This window comes from Danio rerio, chromosome 2, assembly GCF_052040795.2.
Source record: "Danio rerio strain M-AB ecotype USA chromosome 2, GRCz13ab, whole genome shotgun sequence".
NCBI classification, from domain to species: Eukaryota; Metazoa; Chordata; class Actinopteri; order Cypriniformes; family Danionidae; genus Danio; species Danio rerio.
The window spans coordinates 59,492,640-59,510,000 of NC_141022.1; the positions used below are offsets into that span (position 1 = coordinate 59,492,640).

The 17,361-nt window shown below is 35.3% G+C and overlaps 2 protein-coding genes across 5 annotated transcripts in view; one reads left to right on the top strand and one right to left on the bottom strand.

The window, feature by feature from the left end:
- atcayb (ATCAY kinesin light chain interacting caytaxin b) overlaps positions 1–3,976 on the top strand; it is a 49,622-nt gene extending 45,646 nt beyond the window's left edge. For 2 of the 4 annotated variants that reach the window (XR_015479184.1, XR_015479185.1), the window contains 2 exons: positions 1,346–2,175; positions 2,593–3,976. The gene's annotated coding sequence lies outside the window, so the exon portion shown is untranslated. Of the gene's footprint in view, positions 1–1,345; positions 2,428–2,592 lie in introns of those variants that run through there. The other 2 variants (XM_087241760.1, XM_087241761.1) reach the window with 1 other exon arrangement.
- pip5k1cb (phosphatidylinositol-4-phosphate 5-kinase, type I, gamma b) overlaps positions 1–17,361 on the bottom strand; it is a 754,787-nt gene that overhangs the window by 11,184 nt on the left and 726,242 nt on the right. The window lies entirely within an intron of this gene.

Consider the following 17,361-nt stretch of genomic DNA (forward strand, 5'->3'; position numbering starts at 1 on the left):
CCAAAAGTGTAAATGACATACAAATTAGTCATCTATCTTTAAGCTTTGGAACAGGAACTTCAATTTTAATAACAAAAAATTATTAAACCATGTAAAAAAATAAAGTTTCAATTTAGTATTGTTGAAAACTCATTACATTCAACATTTAATCACTCACTCACTTAGATAGAGATGGGTTTTAAGGAAAATTATCATATAAATATAATCTGGTAAAAGCTGGTATCTCTGGGTATTTACAATGTCCCCTGCAACAGAAAAAACCCCTCTCATTTGGGACTGAGGATTCTGGGACAGAGATATGACTTGGCCCAGGTTGACAGCAGTGGGTAACGTTGTGCATTGTCTTTCCCCCACTTGAGAGGACAAGCCATGAGTGAGATAGAGGTGTCATGTCTGCATAAATCTGAACAGTGTGCTGTGTCACACCCTCCGTCCCGCCCTTCAGTACGCGCGCGACAACACAGCTGATCAGAACGCGCGCAACAACACCGCTATTCAGTACGCGCGCGACAACACAGCTGATCAGAACGCGTGCGACAACACCGCTATTTAGTACGCGTGCGGCGACAACACCCGCTTCAGGTTCGATCATTTCCAGCTCTTTTTGATGCCCGCTTCTAGCAGTACACTCCATTTCCGCATTACTGTATCTGTAGCGCCAACAGACCGCAAGGGATTATGGCCAAGCCTGGGCTGATGGGAATTGTAGTTCCCGCTACCTCCCGTTCGCTCCATTCGCCCGAGCAAATTTTCTCAGAAGACCTATAGTTTAAACCAAGTCATGCGACTACGGTAATATCGAAAAAAATTAATATTGCGGTATGACGGTATTTACAATACCGTTACATCCCTACTTGCAATACTTAAGTACAAAAAATGCTGAATTCTTTAGTACTTCCACTTAAGTATGATGCTTAAAGAGCACTTCTACTTCTACTCAAGTCACTTTTTTAATAGAGCACTTGTACTTTTACTTAAGTCTGGGTCTCTAGTACTTTATACTGTACATCTCTGCATATAGTACATGCTGTACTGCCATGAATGAAATGACAAGAGTCAAACTTTTTCATAAAAGTAATCTCAAATATTGTAATGCTTTACTTTAACAAATGTGTATTTCTATAAATGAAGTCTAGATATAATTGATATAAAATAGGCTTGATTTAATCACACAGCATATTTCATGCACAATAATGTGCATAAATGTAGTAAAAACAACTATCAAGTACATCAACTAGTTAGTTTACAAAGGAAAACTGTGTAAGCGAAATAAAGTAATGCTAAATATGAATAGATTTGCTGATCATTATGCCTGACTGTGATTGTTTTTTCTCGTTTATTTCAGATGCGGATCAAGGACTCATCTGTGCATGTCATTTTCCAAAGATGTTCCTTTAAAGAGCAAACAATCACGTGGACAAACTCAGCCAGACCTGATGTTTGCAGACTGCAGTTTTTTTCCATTCACACTGATCTCTGAGCAGCTCGTAAGTGTGAACTGCAGACAAACAAAACAAACAAACCCTGGCCGACTGATGGGCAACATCTGTGCAAACTCCAGCATCTTGTGTAACTGTCACTGGTTTCGTGCAGATGTAAATCATGCTGTGTTTTTATACCAGCCGGATTAACTCGGCTTGGCAGTTTAAGCCAGTTCTGCTGCCAGCCGCTTCTACAATGGGAAAAGTATTCAGCCGGTTACATAATGCAGCCGTTTACAGGTTAAAAGTCAATGTGAAAGCATGGTCAGCTACATGCAATGCAGTTCAAAAAGAACAATCTCATGCTTTTTGTTGCTTTCTTGTACAAATATCTAAACCTTTCTACAGTGAATCGAGATCAAGAGAGAAGCTAAATGATATGTAAAGGATAAAGTACATGCTGCCGGTTGTCATTGCACAATAAAGCCCGAAAGTGTTTATTAAAAGTTTATTAATTAAAATAATTGTATTAGAGTGATCTGCAAAAATAACCGACTGGATGTGCTTTATCCGGCTTATTACACAGTTATTTGCCAGATAACTAAACAATTAGACACAATGCTTTGATTTGAGCTAGAGGTGTGAACCTATACCGGTCTCACGGTTCGGTTCGGTTACGATTATCATGCCATCGATTCGGTTCAATTCGATATCTCGGTGCATCACGGTGCATTGACGATGCTTTCCATATATAGTGTTATATTTTAGCGGGGAGGCTATAACAAGCTGTCTGTATAAACACACAGACACACAGCAACACACTGTCTCTCATTCAAATACATTCACAAACATAGACAGCATCAAACAAACACACACACGCACACACACACACACACACAAACAAACACACTTAAGCCCTTGCAACAGGGAGAGCTCACGCTGAGCGGAGCAGAAAAACGAAAAAAAACCCGAAAAAAATAAGCACTTTTCCGACGGTCCCTTACAGAGAGCTCCTCTCAGCGCGAGCTCTGCCGGCTAAAGTAAACGCAGACTGCGAGGGCTTAAACGGAGCAGTGCTCGTAATGTCGAGCGAAAAAAAGAAAGACAGCTGTGAAACATAACCAGCTTTGTCTTTCTGTAGGAAACACACTTTAGATATTATTAGGGTAAGCGTTTTTTGATTTTATTGCCGTCTATAACTGAATGTGTGTCAGAAAAATCGAAAACAAAACCAACTGAACCGCGCTCATTTCTGGCGCCCCACTGGATATACAGCGCCCTAAGCATTTGCCTATGGTGCCTATGCCACGGACCGGCCCTGAGTTGGCTGAGTGTTGTAAATAACGGCGCTCACCTCCCTCGCGACAGAGCGCATAGGAGATAAATGACGTCACGACATAATAACCGGTTATGGTTAATACTGAAACGATACCGAATTGTCCGCGTCTGCATCGCGGTTCACCGAAGAAACAATTAATTTTGACACCCCTAATTTGAGCTGTAATAATTTACTGCTCTTTAATTAATATTTACACTGCAAAAATATCTTGCTGCCTTACATTTAGTTGAATCAAATTAACTTTGCTAGTCATCTCAACTCAAACTGACTATTGAGTTAAACTTTGTATAGCTTAAGAAATTTGGTTGAAAGCTGATTAACTTATTAAAACGAAGTTAAAGCTACAAAAATATTTGGCTTTTTTTTCAGTGTACACTGCCTGACAAAAGTCTTGTCATCAATCCCAGTTGTAAGAGCCACAAATATTAACTTGGATTACTTGAATAACATGATAACTTGAATAACGTGGATTTTTCCCTTGAATGATCTGTTGATCTGCATCCCGATCATCACAAATACTGCAGAAGACCTACTGGAACCCAAGATTCTCACAGAAATCAGTCAAGTTTGGTGAAGGAAAAATCATGGTTTGGGGTTACATTCAGTATAGGAGAGATCTGCAGAGTGGATGGCAACATAATCTAGATCTATATCGTAATCTAAAGGCCTTTGCCTTTCATATAAGCCACACCTGATGCCAAATGATCAACTAGAAGTCAGTTTTTGATTTGCTGTTCCTAAAACTTGGATAGGCGACAAGACATTTGTCAGGTAGTGTAAGTGAATATGATATGCTGTAATAATAGATATTAAGAGATTTTTTTATTTGTTTCACCTAAAGGGCAAGCAGAAGTTTATTTCATACCCCACTGATTGAACATTGTAATTGTTTTTAAACAAACTTAATTAAATGTGTAGTACATGTGTTCTATAGAAAACAACACTTAATATATACTTGTATAATTTCTCAAGTTTCTAAGAGTGTTTAGATATTTATACTGGAAAGCAAAACAAAAAAATGAAAGATCAGGTCCTCCATGATGAAGACTTTTATTTTGTTGAATTTATAGTTCTTGGTATTTCATAAAATACAAGTCAACTGGTACTTTGACAGTCAAAAAAATAAATTATATTTAGCAAAGCAAAAAAAACGAATCTCTGTGGCTGCTGAAGATACAGTAGAGAACTTTGAACGTGGAAATTAAATGTTATTTACAAGATTATCAGCTTTAATCTACAGTCTAGAGCACTTTCACATCAATTGAGCACAAGCTATGAATAATAATCTGTTTTTTTTATTACACAAACCAATCATTTCACTTCATAAGGACCCATCTGGTGTCACGGTCACACAATGAGGACAAGGATGGTTACCTCTTTTCATCGGGAGACATGGGTATTACATTAGTTTTTCTGTATGTGTATTTTTTTGAGTGTTGGTAGCCATTGACTTGAGTTTTATGAAGCATTAAAGACCATAGTTCAGCTTAAATAATGCTCTTTAATGCTCTGACACAGAAGTTTCTCGGTGAGTAAATTTACTGCCAATTCTAATTTTTTGGGTGAACTGTCGGTTCAAGAAAACAGTATGAAACAACTCTCCATGAAAACAGCCTTCTGACTGGATATCATATTAACCATTCTCCAGATGCTCTTATAGGTCATTCGTCTTCTCTAAAATCTTGATTAAAGGGGTCCTATTATGCTCTTTTACAAAGTCTTGATTTTGTTTTGGGGGTGTACAACAACATGCTCTTGCACGTGGGGGTTCTAAAAATTCTTTCTTCACATTCATTCAATTGATTTTCTTCGACTTAGTCCCTCCTTATTTATCAGGGGTCGCCACAGTGGAATGAACTGCCAAATATTCCATCATATGTTTAACACAGCGGGATGCCCTTCCACACAGAAATGCCAACTGGCCCAGCCAGGACTAGAACCAGTGACCTTCTTGCTGTGAGGCGACAGCGCTAACTAGAGATCTGCGCGGGACTCAATTTTGAATCCCGCTCCCGCCAGGTTTTAGCTCGAAACCGACCACTCCCGTTTATATTCAGCATTTGTTGTCTTGCTGCCCACCCTGCCCCGTTTTCTACCCACCGTACCCGTTCCCGCTAACGGGGACAAAACCAAAAACCACCTAGCTATACAGGGTCCAGACAGCCTTTAACAAGCTGTCTGTATAAACACACACGCAAACACATAAGCACCAATCAAGTGACACACACACACACACACACACACACACACACACACACACACACACACACACACACACACACACACACACACACAAACACACACACACACACACACACACACACACACACAGCAATAAACAAGCTAAACGCAGCATTATGCTGTCTCGTTCACACACATACATACGCGTGCTCGCTCGCTCGGAAGTCGGGTGCGATATTGTTAGCCCGCCCGCTCCCGTCTAAAATGAAACCAGTTACCAACCGCTCTCGCACTTTATTCAGAAATTTGCAGATCTCGAGTGCTAACCACTGAGCCATTGTAATATTTGATTTAAATATTAATTTGAGCCAGATTCAGACCCTGAGAATATTGATCATTTCTCAGCAAAGTGTTCTGCAGTTTATAAAAAAGAAATCATAAAAACTTTTCAGGATTTACTTTAAAATTATCTGCTTTGTGACATCTTAAACTGTAGCCCAAACAACACGTGCATTGTAGTTCTCTCCCAAAGTGAAGTTTATTTATAAACAAATTTCGAGAGGATCACGTGCTTATGATTGTTCGCAGCTGTTCCAACTTTAGCTAATGACTGATTATCCTATCAGACGATCCTTAACTCATTATAAATAACCAGACCTTTTCTCATCTCAATATCTTCGTCTAGAAGAAACGCCCGCACCGAACCCAACTTTCCCTCTTTTCAGACGGGCGTCATGGTGGCCAGCGATTAGCGCTGTTGCCTCACAGCAAGAATGCCCCTGGTTTAATTCCTTTCCAAACCAGACGGCATTTCTGTGCGGAGTTTGCTCGTTCTCCCCGTGGTCGCGTGGGTTTTCCCCGGGTCCTCCGGTTTCCTCCCACAGTTCAAAAACAAGCACTCTTAACAATTAATCAAAATACATTAGCTAAACTCTGAGTACACCTTTCAGCATACATATCCGACACTTAGCTACAACAAGCAAGAAGGGGAGTCATCGAGATCTACCTGAGCTCAAACTCCTCTCTCGCCTTGCAACGAGAGGGAGCCCAGGGCTCGAGGATCTTAAAAGCTCAGGGCTCTCTCCCGGGACAGCACGCCAAACTAGCTTTACTATCAATCATCAGCTAAGTGTGAACCCTTGAATCAGATTTTATTAACACTGAAATATCTCAAATTTGCAGTGGATTTGTAACCTTTTAGATCTTTTGTTTTGTTTTCAGTTTTATTCAACAAGTGGTATCCAACACTCAAAAAATGGCTTTTTGTTAAAAATGCATTAATGTTGAATATTACATTAATAATAAAAATGTCACACACACATCACACTGACATCCAAAAAGTGAAAAAGCATGACAGGACTCCTTTAACGCAGCGATGATGATGCATATTAACATTAATGTAATGACGTTCAGAGCAATAATTAGGCTGCACTTAAAAAAAGGAAGCTGACCATGTTGACTTACAGACTTCTGAGTTAATGGCACGTGGACGTGAAAGTGAAGGTTGTGTGTGCTTGTAAATACTGTTTACACTGTTCAAAGATCACTTCACTGCGACTGTAATAAATGTCTTTAATAAGTAATAGAGCCTGTGCTCAGAATGCAATACTGCATACTGCATACTAATCATCATGTACTTATTCATTTGAAACCGTGCAATGATAAACGATTCATACTGCTTATTGCACACAGCAAAAAAAATATTTTTTTTTCTTAGTATTTTTGACTGCTTGTAGTACAAAATTCTAAAATATGCTTTTACTTGCAAAGCAAAATGACTATAAGTTAATATGCATTGCTTTCTGAGAAATGCATCAACATTATGAGAATTTGCTTAGAAGAAAAACATTTGAGTTTATTAAAGTGCTGGTTTTTGAAAATGACACCATTATTACAGTTTTTCTCGATTGCTTTGATGCAGCCGTCAACTGAAACTCCACATTTTCAAAACAGTTAACACACAGGCCTAAACAGCAGCACTCATGGTCAAAATGACACATTTTGCTTGCAAAACGCACATACCGTGTCAAAACATTTAAAATATGCACCAAAAGCTAGTTTTACCTTCAAAGAACAAAATACAATATACAGAACTCAATGTGAATCAGTGCACCATTGCTTGTCCTTGCAGCCTATTGCCAATGCCATGTGTTGTCTTTCTATTTGGGCTGTCAAATTTGCCTTTTTGCAAAGAATTGGATCCAGAATAAGAAATGCTTTGATTAAATTTAAATTGAATTCATGACATTTTTCAAACTGTGGCTGAAAACAGAAACACTGTAAAAAAAAAAACAATAAAAAAACAGACAAAAGTAATAAAATACTGTAAATATTAGAGAAAACTCTATCTCTAAAACTCTAATCTGTTGGGCGTATAGGCCATTACTGACCTCCTCCATCCATGCTGGCACAGAACAACACAGACCTTCCACCGTTTTTACAGTTTTTCTTGATTGCTTTGATGCAGCCGTCAACTGAAACTCCACATTTTCAAAACAGTTAACACACAGGCCTAAACAGCAGCACTCATGGTCAAAATGACACATTTTGCTTGCAAATCGCACATACCGTGTCAAAACATTTAAAATATGCACCAAAAGCTAGTTTTACCTTCAAAGAACAAAATACAATATACAGAACTCAATGTGAATCAGTGCACCATTGCTTGTCCTTGCAGCCTATTGCCAATGTCATGTGTTGTCTTTCTATTTGGGCTGTCAAATTTGCCTTTTTGCAAAGAATTGGATCCAGAATAAGAAATGCTTTGATTAAATTTATATTGAATTCATGACATTTTTCAAACTGTGGCTGAAAACAGAAACACTGTAAAAAAAAAACAATAAAAAAAACAGACAAAAGTAATAAAATACAGTAAATATTAGAGAAAACTCTATCTCTAAAACTCTAATCTGTTGGGCGTATAGGCCATTACTGACCTCCTCCATCCATGCTGGCACAGAACAACACAGACCTTCCACCGTCTTTACAGTTTTTCTTGATTGCTTTGATGCAGCCGTCAACTGAAACTCCACATTTTCAAAACAGTTAACACACAGGCCTAAACAGCAGCGCTCATGGTCAAAATGACACATTTTGCTTGCAAAACGCACATACCGTGTCAAAACATTTAAAATATGCAACAAAAGCTAGCTATTTTCTATGCATCATACTGGAAAGTAATACTAGGTTAAGTGCAGTGCATTGTGAAATTCATTAATAATCACATTTTTATGGCAGAAATTAGCATTTTGTTCTTGTTTCAAGCATAAAATAAAATGTAATTTTGTTTCTCAAGTAAAAGCATTTTGATTTCTGAACATTTACACATTTGTACTGGAGAATAAAACAATTCACTGAGTAGAAAATGCTTTGCATGTTTTATTAAGCAGTCAAGATTTATATTTTACATGCATAGCACAAGAAACAAAGTCAAGATGAGTGCATTGTGGGATACGTGGTTCACCGTAAGCAGTATATTCAGTGTACAGTATATGCATACTGTAAAGTTAGTTCAGTAGTCTGACGGTATGATATTCAAAACACAGCCGCGGTTTTTGGCATGAGCCGTGATCCTTGTGAGCGTACAGTATGAATGCAATCCATGTACAGTACATAGACTCTCTCGTGCAGCTCCGTGATAGGACTTAAGTGTGCTTCCAACACAAACTTCTCATTATGACATCATCACGAGAGGCGGAGCTTGTTTTCCCTCCCTTCATAACGCCTCATGGGCACTGCGTAATGTCTATAATCAGATGCAGTGTGTTCTTATGTTTGTAAACATCAGTCATGGAAGATTATCTGACGGGGAATATTTAACAGGTCATAATGGCTTTATTTTTTTTTTCATACAGTTGAAGACAAAATAATTAGCCCTCTAATGAAATCTGTATAAGTTTAAAAAATATTTCTCAAGTTAATTTTTAAATATATTAGTTTTAATAACTAATTTCTTTTGTTTAATTCATGATGACGGTATATAATATTTTACTAATAATTTTGTAAGATACTAGTACTCAGCTTAAAGTGCAATGTAAATGCTAAACTAGGTTAATTAAGCAAAGTAGGTTAAGTAATTGTGAAAAAAAAATCTCAAGTGGGCTTATAATATTGACCTTAGCATGTTTTCCATTTTTAAAAATATATTTTTATTCAAACTAAACTAAAACCAACTAGACTTTCCCCAGAAGAAAAAATATAATAGGTAATAATGTGAATAAAAACTTTTGCTCTCTTAGACATCACTTGGGATATTTTTTAAAAAGCATTACAGGTAACACTTTATAATAACTACACACTATAAATCATTTATCAAGCATTAGCAAATAGTGAATTCATTATCTGTTAAGCATTAACTCTACATTAATAAACATTAGTAAGCAGTTCATAACTGCAGCTACAAATGCTCTATCTTTGACTTACAAACATATTTAAAATGTGCTTAATAATTGTATTTTCATACTTAGTTACTTATATTAGTAATGAAAAATAAATCATCGCATTGTTTGCAAACCAGTGTATTGAAGAGTAGTTGAGGGTTTTTAGGATCATTCAGAATGAGTTGATTCATGATGATTCATAATCTATTGAAATCAACATTTATATTTCTTATTATTCAGGCATATAATAATAGTTAACTAATATGTTAATAAATGCTTTATTAACTCAACTTCATGCAGTTTTGTGACCTAATCTAAAGTGAGGACTATTCATGCTTTATAAATCCCTTATAAATGACTATTAAAGGCTCAGAATCAAATGAGCAATAATCTTTGCAATCTTTCTAAAAAGTAAAATTACTGTAAAGTTTAAACATTGCTGAATAACAGCAGTGTCAAAATATGACATCCAACTGGATAAAACAACAACAATATAATAATTTAACATTATAATAAGATGCAATGTTTAAACTGTACAGTGATTTTATTTAAGACGAGCTTGCAAAGATTTATTTTCCAATTGAAGTACAGTTTCATTTGTGTATCTTTAATTGAATAGGAATGAATAATGTCATTTTTCTTGATTAGAATTTAACTGAGCCTTTATTTGTCATTTATAAGGGATTTATAAAGCATAAATAGTCCTCACTTTAGATTAGGTCACAAAACTAGATGGAGTTAATAAAGCATTTAATACTATATATAGTAACCATTAATATATGCCTGAATAATAAGATATATAAATGTTGATTTCAATAGTTTATTAATCATTTACTAACTCACTCTGAATGATCCTAAAAACCCTCAACTACTCTTAAATACAAATGGTTTGTAAATAATGCAATGCTTAATTTAGTAATGAAAAATAAATCATTAACAAAGTATGAAAGTACAATTATTAAGCACGTTTTAAATATGTTTGTAAGTCAAAGATAGAGCATTTGTAGCTGCCGTTATGAACTGCTTACTAACATTTATTAATGTAGAGTTAATGCTTAACAGATAATGAATTCAGTATTTGCTAATGCTTAATAAATGATTTATAGTGTGTAGTTATTATAAAGTGTTACCGAATTAAAATGTAATTATAAAACTAATTTCATCTTCAACCGTATAATTCTCATAATTCCTATTCTAATAATTTATCTTAAATAAATTAATCATGTTTTGTTAATAGTTTTGCACAAACAAATATAAAAACTTTAATATATTTTTATATTTTCCTTTTTGTTATCAGGAACTGACGAATAACATTCCGTAATATGTCATTCATTCATCTTAGTTCATATTAATTTCCTCTTTTACTAATGCATTATTACTATATTAATATTATAAATGGATCTGAGCTAACATGAACATTAACAAAGATTAGTAAACACAGAATTTCTCTTTGTTAGCAGTTAATTTATTTTGCATTGACCGATGGTACGAATGTAAAAAAAGGCTTATTTCATGTGGCTCATTTAACAATAATAATAATACAATTTTTATTTTATTAAGCAAATTCAATTAATGACACTGTTGATCACTGTGGACACACTGAATCAACCAATCAGCGAGCAGGAATGTAACTATCCATTTTGTGAGTGCCCATAATGCATTTTGAAGGGATAATTTCAGCCACATTATTGTATAATGTACATTAACAGACTGTTTAACAGTGTACCGTGTGTAAATCATTTGTAACATATGATGTGTAATAAGTCAATAGTTGCTAATATTGATGATGTGATGATTAATAAAATGTAAATTTGACTGTCAAGCTTTGTATTTTCCAGTTACTCTTCGGCAGGGCTGGAGTGGGATTCCTTTTCAGCCTTGGAGTTTCGAGCCTTAGATCTGCCCACCTCAATTCACTACTGACTATATTAAAATAACGTCATTTCCAATTCAGTTTTTAATGACACTATCGCGCCTTTTTTAAGGAAACTGCTGCTTTAGAACTTCAAATGTTTTTCATAAATATGAGAACATTAAAGAGTAGCTAAATCTTTTTCTCCCGTTTTTAGATTTGATGAAGTTATGTCATATTTATTCATGTAGTGAATCATCTGATTTTTATTTAGCAGGTGTAATACTCGTTAATATTAATTATTTTAAATTCTTATTTTCACTAAGGTGCCGCTGTTTGGGGTCGAATGATAGTTACGTCATTAACCTGCAGGCTGCATAAAAAGAGTGAGGCTATAATCAAATTAATAAATAAATGAAAAAAGTGCGACTGCTGAGAGTGCTAGCAGCTAGGAACACCAGCCCTCGTAGCCAAAAATTGGACTGGCCCACTAGAAATTCTCCCAGTCCTCCTGATTAGCCAATCTGGGCAAGCTCTTCGGTCAGATACAGTGAAGCAGATTAGTTCTTAAAGGCACAGTATGTCATTTTGGCCACAAGAGGGCGCATATTCACAACAAACAAAGTCATATTTTGATGAAAAGTGTGGAATCATGGAAGTTGTAGTTTTCATTATCATACAGGACTCCTGCAGAAATCATGTTGATGGGTGAGTAAAGTATTCAACACTTGTATAAAGGCCCGTGCACACCGAGACATTTTGCTCGTGTTTTCCATCGACGTTTAACGCCTTGTGATTAAATAAAGGGCGTCAATGTGATTGTGCACACCAACATGCAAAACGGCAGGCGCAAAAGCGTCATTTTTAAAAGACGCCTCATGCTCGTTTTTTTATTTTGACGCGCCACATCAAAACCTTCTCCACTAGTCGGATAAGCACTTTAGTTCATGTGCACGGAGCTGCTGAAGTTACAATAAACAGCACATGGAGGCGCTCAAGCGCAAAACTGTCAATGCGAGCGCACATTGAAGAAGATGCCCAGAGGCGATATGAACGTGGAGCTGCTTATTGCACTGGTTAACAATAATCATTTCTTTATCGCTAGAGCTGGAGCTGCTGCTTGAACCATCCATAACAACAAGCGTGTCAACTTTGTCTTCTTCTTCTGTGCTACAAGCGGGTGTCAGAAGCTTAAAGGGTCACAAAACACCAAAACACATGTTTTGAGCTGTTGACAGTCTTATATGTGTAAATTGGTTGTTTTTGCGTTGTCTCAAGCAAATTCGTACTTCCGGTTTGAAACTAATTTTTGAAGCTGCGTCACGGTCATGACATAATAGTGTGTATTCCAGCGTGCAGACTGGATATCCGTGCCAGAGTGTGTCTTATTAGGTCTTACAGTGTGACAGAGATGCCACGTTGTATTGGCAAAACAAGCGTGAAGTGTTGCTTTTATAGTTTGCTGCAGTTAAGTTTTGTTTTCATTTTCTCTCTGTGAGAGCGCAGCTGGAGTCACGTGTGAATTAACAGTGTACGCGACTCTCGACAACAATAACTTACATGTCTCAGGGCTCAAAATTCCGACCATTTTGGTCGCATATGCGCCCGAAAATTAATCTATGCGACCTCATAATATATCTGGGAGCATTAGTGCGACTGCAGATAATGGTTGTAGTGCGACCTGTTTTGGTTTTTTCTAAAACGTGCTGAATCGCTCTTCCCTGCCGCTATATTGGTTCATATTAGCTGTCAATCATTCAAGGTATTCCGCTGTCAGATGACAGGGAAGGAGCATTTATGACCACAGGCAATGCAAACGGCTGAAGAGTAAAAACTTAAAGTACACAGGTTTGCAAACCCCACCTAAAGTTGAGGCGCAGATGAGAGCGATCATGACACGTCATGTGGTGAATAATGATCCGCCAGCTGAGATCAATCGAGTACGCGCTTCTTGAAGAAGGTGCCCGAATCTCATGCGTTGCATTCACTGCGTGTTCAGAGCAAATGTCCGCTAAAAGTCAAATCTAATACTGTACATAACATCGACAAAGAAGCTTGCCTTTACTAAGTTTACACTGAAACTGCGTCTCATAACAAACGGCGGTATTGCGCCGATGGTTAGCGCAAGAATCCTGCTCTGCCTGCTCATAAATTGGGTCGGCTGACTCGCCTGCTTTTCCACTTACACAGAAAAATGAAGATCAGCCAGCCTGAACATTTAAATTGACACAAGCTGAAACCAAAACTTTTAAAGAGTGATAGAAGTGAGACTTTACTTACTTTCTCTTGTCTATTCTTTTTTTGAGGTGTGTATTATTTTTTTATTTATTTACTGATGACTGCTTTGCAGCTTTCATCATTGAACTGAATGATTTATTATAATCTTTTGTTTGTTTTGTAGCAGAAATATTATTTATTAAATTGACATGCATATAAAAACAGCAGTACAAAATCAATATTTCTTACTGCAATGCTTCATTTTTGTTTGATGCAAACTATACAATTATTTTTCATAAAGTAACAGACTTTTTATAGCAGATAACCTACATTCATGCACATTCAAGGCAGTATCATAATGAGAAATGGAATTCATTGTTACTATTATTGTCATTTTTTATCATCATTAATATTCTATAGCCTAATTATTAGACATTCATTTTGGAATTATTGCACACAAATATCAATGTCTTCGCAGCATTAGTTAGATAGTTGTTTCTGGTTTTTGTCAGTCCTATTAATGTTGTTTTAAAATACAATAAATCCCTTTAAAAACAATTTGCAGCGGTGCTCAATCATTTTTGGTGGGTGCTCCTAAATTTTTTCTGGTGCTTCTAAAAATTTTTTGGTGCTCCTAAATATTTGAAGTTGGGAGCACCGGTGCTACCAAATAAAAAAGTTAATTTCGAGCCCTGTGTCTAAGGAGGATTATTGTTTACCTGAGAGCTGTTCTCATCTGCAAATGCTGAGATCAGGATTCGCTTGTAGTCTCCTCTTAATAAAGATCAGTAATTAAAAGGGGAAAAAAAGAAAAATAGAATAAATATATATACTTTTATATTAGACACACATCTGATGCTTGTATTTGCAGCGGCTCCACGTCCTCAACTTCATGCATTGAGTTAAATTAGACTTTACAGTCTCCATTACTTCCATTGTTTCGGTTGTGCTAAGTGAACGGAACCAACCCCGTGACGTCAGACACAGTGACATTACAAGATGGCGGCGCCATAGGTCTAAAATCTACAGTAAAACATGCCGGTTTCTTCTAAATGGTTACATTAATTGAGTTTGTTTAATTTATTTTCATTAAAGTGGAATCCAATGTACAAAATAAGTTCAACTTCACTGAGTGCTTCATTTAATGAGGAGTTCAGATCAACACAGTTCAGTTAAGGTGAACCCTTGGTTTGAACATATTAACGTGAATAAATGACCAATTTCAGCATCAGCAATTGAAGCATTTGTTTGGTCAGAAGATTTAATTAGAAACTGAAGGATAAGGATTGTGACATCACAAATACAGTTGTTTTATTTGGCCGGAAGTGAATCTTTAAAATATGAATTGTGTCACTGTTTTGGAGCACACATGCCTTTAGACTATTCATAATAGTCTAAAAAAAATTAATTTTGATTTCACTGGGACTTTAAAGGGGACCTATTATGCAAACATCACGCTTATAAGTGGTTTAAACAGTTGTGTGGCAGCAGTCTGTGAATATAAGCAGTTTCTAATAGTAAAAAATTATGAATTCTATGTTTTATAATCAGACTTGATAAAAATATTCTGATTTGATTGAATTCCCCCTTTGTACATGTCATCAGAGGGGGAAAGCCCCGCCCACTAGTGACCATCTCTCCCTCATTAGCATAGGAGGTTAGTCTTGTATTTGAATCTGCCACTATGCTGACACTCAGGCATTTATAGCTCTGCCCTCTTTTAAAAAGAGCTCAATCTCATTTAAATTTAAAGCAACAGTCACCAAAACACCACAATTAGAATCAAAGCCTAAAAGGGCCAGTTTCAGAGACTTATAAGACATTATCTGTGTGGTATTTTGAACTGAAACTTCACACACACTCTAGAGACACCAGAGACTTGTTTTACATCTTGTAAAAGAGGACATAATAGATCCACTTTAAAGTGTCTATGGTGTTTTCCTGTTTTCTATAAAACCAAACCGAAAATCATTATAAACTTGAAGAAACACACTCCGTCTCACTAGTTAAAACTAACCATGTTCTCCTTTTTTATATAAATAAAAAATAATATTATGGCTTTAATTCAGTAATGAATAAACACTGCTGTATTTACGACAGCAGGCCTCTAGTGTGAACTGTTCATAGGTTAGGAATGAAGTGAGTCATTGATTCTGCAGTGAATCATTTTCATTGGTGCGTTCGTCTGACGACCGAAGACCAGAAACAAAACATTGCAAGCAAACGCAAGCTGAGCTCCATCACCTCATGCTGTCTGTAATCCCAGACCAGGCTGGAATAACAAATAATATTCAAGTTTTAACGCCTTTGACCCAGTGATCAAAGGCTTTTAGTAGACTATCTCATGGCTTTTACTGATCATTTACATTTTTAAAGAGGTATAGAAGGTAAATAAAAATTCTAAAATATATAAATGTGTGTAAATGAGGATATGTACCTGTTAAACTGTGATAAAATAATTTAAGTTTAAAATTAGCGAATGCTTATTTTTAGTACAGAAAAATAGGAAAAATGTCTGAAAAATTGTAAAAAAAAAAAAAAAAAAATTTGATTTAAGATTACATTTATGGCCTCAGGGTCAGATATTTCTAACTACTGATTTATTTGTATGTATTTTGTTCCTAATGTAAATGCTTCTGTAAGAATTGAAAACAAATATAAATACTAGGAAAACTAAATAAATTTTTGGTATTTTGTTCTTGTTTTAAGCGTGAAATAAAAATTTCATGTCGTTTTGATTCTCAAATAAAAGTATCTTGTAGTTACCTGGTAAATGTGATTGCAGATTTTCCATTAAAATGTATTTTCTGTATTAAATTTTATTACAGTACATGAGTAAAAACTTCCTAAAATATTACCATAATTACTATAATTATTACTACAACATTAAGTAATAAAATATGCCTACTCTAGTTCGTTATGCCACTCAGTTTTTTTAACTCCTCCCTCAAAATCCATTATATTCTGTTTTAAATTTTAATCATTAAATCTAATTTTAGGTATCAATTTATTTTTTCTGAATTTTCAATTCAGTCTTTTCTTGCATCTAAGAAATCAAGGGGCTTTATTAACCTTTGCCCTAGTGAACAAAAGCTGTTAGTAGAATATTTTTAGGCTTTTACTGCTTATTTTCATTTTCAAAGAGGTATAGAAGGTATATAAAGTATTAAAAATCATGTAAACATATCTTAAAATAAGATAAAATACTTTTCGAAGGACAAAATTTTTTTAATTAAGATTACTTTTCTGACCTCGATGTTTTTATTGATATATTTGTATGTATTTTACTTCTAATATAAATGCTTAAGAAATGTTTAGATATCTGTAGTGTAAAAACTAAAAATAAAAATGTTTGATCAAAACATTTTGATCTTGTTTTAATCATAAAATAAAAATGCCAGAAAACACTTTAATGTGTCATTTTGATTCACAAGTGAATGTATCTTGATTAACAAAACAAAAAAAAACTGTTAAATATTAAATAAACTGCAGATTCTGCATTGAAAAATTATGAGTAAACATCCTAAAATATTACCTAAACAAACTATAATTCTTCATACCACTCTGTGTGTGTCTATAAAGCCTTACAGAATGTTTCTAAAAATAGCAAAATATGTGTTTTCTAATTGATTAAAATCATGATGTATATACGTACAACGTTTATACCCCAAAAAAATGCTGCGTTGTTTTTACCTAATGCTGGTTCAAATATGGTCAAATCCAACTGTTGGGTCATAAAGTGTCATTTAAATTTAACTGAAAAGATTAACTCAATATTATATTAAAACAACCCAGCATTTCTTAGATTGACTGGATTCGTTTTTTTCCTGCGTCTCAGAAATCAACAGGCTTTATTAATCTTTGATCTAGTGAAAAAAGGCTATTAGTAGAATGTTTTAGGCTTTTACTGATTATTTTCATTTTTAAAGAGGTATAGAAGGTACATAGAAAGTATACAAAATATATATATAG